Source organism: Macaca fascicularis, chromosome 12 (assembly GCF_037993035.2).
Source record: "Macaca fascicularis isolate 582-1 chromosome 12, T2T-MFA8v1.1".
Lineage (NCBI taxonomy): Eukaryota > Metazoa > Chordata > Mammalia > Primates > Cercopithecidae > Macaca > Macaca fascicularis.
In genome coordinates, this window is record NC_088386.1 from 131,382,292 (window position 1) to 131,386,862 (window position 4,571).

A 4,571-nucleotide genomic window follows, 5' to 3' on the forward strand; every position below is an offset into this window, starting at 1 on the left:
ACTTGAGGCAGGGAGTTCGAGACCAGCCTGGCCAACAAGGTGAAACCCCATCTCTACTACAAATACAAAAATTAGCCGAGTGTAGCCGGGCGTGGAGGCTCATGCCTGTAATCCCAGCACTTTGGGAGACTGAGGCTGGCGGATCACGAGGTCAGGAGATTGAGACTATCCTGGCTAACATGGTGAAACCCTGTCTCTACTAAAAATACAAAAAATTAGCCAGGCGTGGTGACAGGCACCTGTAGTCCCAGCTACTCAGGAGGCTGAGGCAGGAGAATGGCGTGAACCTGGGAGGTAGAGCTTGCAGTGAGCCGAGATCACGCCACTGTACTCCAACTTGGGCAACAGGGCAAGACTCCATCTCAAAAAAAAAAAAAAAAAAAAAATTAGCCAGGTGTCGTGGCAGGTGCCTGTAATCCCAGCTACTTGGAAGTCTGAGGGAGGAGAATCACTGAACCCAGGAGGTGGAGGTTGTCGTGAGTGGAGATTGTGCCACTGCACTCCGGCCTGGACAACAAGAGCGAAACTTGGTGTGAAATATATATATATATTTTACACCTCTATATAACGCTCCTACTTGTAGTCTTACTGTACCACATTTTACCAAGGTGACACACTGTTGCCTGTTTTGGATAGTTCTATATTGTTAAATACTTCTGATTTGATGACCTGAAAGGTATTATTCCAGGGAGCATCTTCAATGTACAGTTTTTTCCTCCTGTTAAACTGCTTCCTAAAAATACTCAGGACTGGAATGACAAGGCCAAAGGCATAAACATTTTTGCAACATGTTGCCACATTGCTTTCCCGCTGGGTTATAATGGTGTTCTGTGCCTATAAGTTGCTGGGAGGAATTGCTCAGACAGGAATAGAGCCAGGAAGCCAGGAAGACAGTAGCTATTTTGGTCAGCTGGGGCTGCCATAACAAAATACTATAGACTTAAGAAACTGAAATTTATTTCTCATGGTTCTGGAGGCTGGAAGTCCAAGATCAGGGTGCCAGCATGATTGGGTTCTGATGAGGACTCTGTTCTTGGTTTGCAGATGACCACTTTCTTGCTATGTCTTCGCATGGCATTTTCTTGGAGTGTGCACTCGACAGAGAGAACAAGATCTTCTCTAAGGCCACCAACCCTATCAGATTAGGACCATATTCTTATGCCCACATTTAACCTTAAGAAATTCCTGAAAGCACTATCTCCAAAAACAACCAGATTGGGTGTTGGCACTCCAACATATGCACTGGGGTGGGGGAACACAACTCAGCCCATAGCGGTAACCCTGCCCACCAGAGAAGCTCCTGGACCATCTGAGCCCAGCTTGTCCACGGACATACCACTCCACCAGCCTCTTCTCTGCAGAAAAGCCTGCGTGATATCAGAAGAGGGAACATGAGCTCTGCACCTTTAACAGAGTTTGGGGGGAAGTCATTAAAACAGAGAGGTGGGCAAGTTTGATTTCCACGTTGAGACCAGCAGACTGATTCCAACCTGGTTTGTTTGTAATTGACAATCACTGGATATGAGCGCAGCTGAAGCACACTGAGAATGAGGCAGTAGCATTCTAGACCTAAATCTATCACTTAACAATCACCTGTCAGGTTCCTGCACCTCCAGTCTGCTCGGATCTTAGGGTGACCTGACACCACCACCAGGACCTTGCCAGCTTCCCCAGGATCCTGGAGTAGCATAATGAAGATGGGCTTGTTTGCTTTAGATAATCTCTAAGAGCATCACTGGCCTCCTGACGTCGCCAGCACCTTGGAGACAGGTGACGCAATAGCTGAGCATTGATTGGAGCAAGCTTCACAAAGGTTGGCTCCCATTGCATCACCTGCTCCAAACTGCCCCAAGGTCAGTCCTCACCCCCTTCTATCACCATGACCAAACAGTCCACAACTGGCCAGGGGCTCTCTGTTTCAAGGCAAGATGGAAAAAAGATGGTCTCCCTGCCAATATGCCCCTCACCCACGTCTTATTCTCTGCAGTGCTGGACAGTTCCCAGTGGGTCTACACTTTGGCCATAGGGATTCCTCCAGGGAACAAAAGTGGTACCCATGAGACCAGAACTGGTGGGTGAAGCTGCTTGAACAGGCAGGGCAAGACTAGGAACCCTGCTCTGACCCAACCCACACACCTGTACCCTGGGAGGCTGGAGCCTAGGAGTATTGTCCCTCACTCCCCGACTCAGCCCCAGCACTCCTTCCATTCAAACTAAAAGGTCCACATCCAGGTCCAATGCATGTGCAAGTAATGTAGATTTTATGGATTTCCTATAGAAAGAAAAGAATGCCATATAGTGGTTTAAAATGATCATGTGCCATATAGCAAAATTTAACGAAGATTCCCATTAGTCATATTGTTTCTGCCTCTAGGTTTTAGACCTGACTACCCATTACCGGGTATCCTCTCCTCCTCCCATTTCTTCCCAGTGAGTCTTGAAACCCTGCCTTTAATCACCTAAGAGTTTTAACTTTATTCTTCTGCAAATATTTATTCCCTTTCTTCAAGACAAACAAACAAGGCTGGGTGCAGTGGCTCATGCCTGAACTCCCAGCCCTTTTGGAGGCCAAGGAGGGAAGTTTGCTTAAGGCCAGGAGTTTGAGACCAGCCTGGGTAATGTAGTGAGACTCCCCCATCTCTACAAAATTTCCTTTTTTAAAATTAGCAGGGCGTGGCGTTATATGCCTGTAGTCCTAGTCACTTGGGAGGTTGAGGCAGGAGGATGGCTTGAACCCGGGAATTCAAAGTTGCAGTGAGCCACGATCATACCACTGCATGCCAGCCTGGGTGACAGAGCAAGACCCTCACTCTAAAAAACACGTAAACAAAAACTCCTATCACTTGCCAAAACCTGACCAGCTTCTGCTCTTCAAACCTGTCCCTGCAACTCCAGCTCATCATGCCCATGAAGCTCAGAGTCAAAGGGAAGCTCAGGTACCACGGAATAATAAACGCATGAATCTGAGAGAAAGGAAAACAGAAATCTGGCTCCACACCCTTGGGGTGCAGACACTGAAGCCAACGTCAAGTGTGACTTACCTCATGTGCACGGGAGCGCACTCTTGAAGTTAGTTAATTAGTGATGAGAAAGTATTCACTTACTCTCTGTCCACCCCGGCAGCTCTGAAAAGGAAGTGACCTTTCTGCTTCCTTTACCACAGCATCCTGAATCTCTAGCGTCATGCTCCCCAAATACATACCTGTCTCCCCAAATACCACCTGACACAGAGCAGGACTCAACAAATATGTGTTGATTGGTTGACTGGCCCCATTTTTATGCTAACCCTAACCCACCCTACCAATGCATGTATCTTTTTTTTTTTTTTTCTTTTTTTGAGATGGAGTCTTGCACTGTCGCCTAGGCTGGAGTACAGTGGCACAGTCTCGGCTCACTGCAAGCTCCGCCTTCCAGGTTCATGCCATTCTCCTGCCTCAGCCTCCTGAGTAGCTGGGACTGTAGGCACCCGCCACCACGCCCGGTTAATTTTTTGTATTTTTAGTAGAGACGGAGTTTCACCGTGTTAGCCAGGATACCAATGCATACATCTTGAAAAATAAGATGGCAGAGGGCATATTTAAATTCAGTTAGATGTACTTTGAGTTCGAAGGCAAGTGTAAAACGACATTAAACATTGTAATTGCATGTACATAAATTAAAGTTATTCATGTCGCTAATAAGATTGCAGATGGGGCAAATTCCTAGAAACATCGTCATAATTCTGTAGGCAGATGTTTTTAGTGGCTCCATTTTACAGATGAGGAAACCAAGGCCTGAATAAGAGAATGAATTCACCCCAAATCAGAGAGCTAACCATGGCAGAGCCAGAATTTGAATCAAGCGGACCGGGGTATGCAACCTTCTCTTTGTGTTAGGTTTAGGGGTTCTCTGGAGAGGGTGATGGAGCTGACATCTTGTCCTCCTCTTACCTCTGCCATTGACTTTGGGGTGGCTTTGAGGCTAACTGTAAGCCTCTGTTTCCTCATCCATAAAAAAGACCCATCAGCAGGTGCGGCATCCAGGTCTTGCCACGCGGGACCTCATCAAACTCATCCAGCATAAGGCTGATTGAGCCTAACATCACTTCCAGGAAGCACGAGCCCAGGCTGAGCCCAGGCTACTGTCGAGGCAGAAGACAGATGAGCTTCCAGCAGTCATGGACCACGAGACTCTACTCCAGGTCTGAGGAAAGATAACTGGTGAGACACCCACCGCACCCCAGCAAGGACGTTTTACTCTATAAACATGAGAATGACTTTCTGCTTCTAATAACTAAGCAGGCAGTGTGGCGACATGTACAACCAGGGCCTTTGGATCTCAGAGGGAAAGAAGCAAGGATTGTGTTCGTTTCTATGAAATTTCTGGGAGCTACTTTGGTTTTCACAAATACAGTAGGCTTCCTCAAACAGGGCTATGGTCTAAAATAGTTTAGAGAGAAATTGAATAGCAATGATTAGAACACAGAAAAGAAATCTTTCCAATGACAGCTGTGTAAATTACAAGAGCCCATTCTCACATCACCCTGCCTGATCAGAGATTTCAGCGGGCTGGTGCCTCCAGTCTGGCTTCTC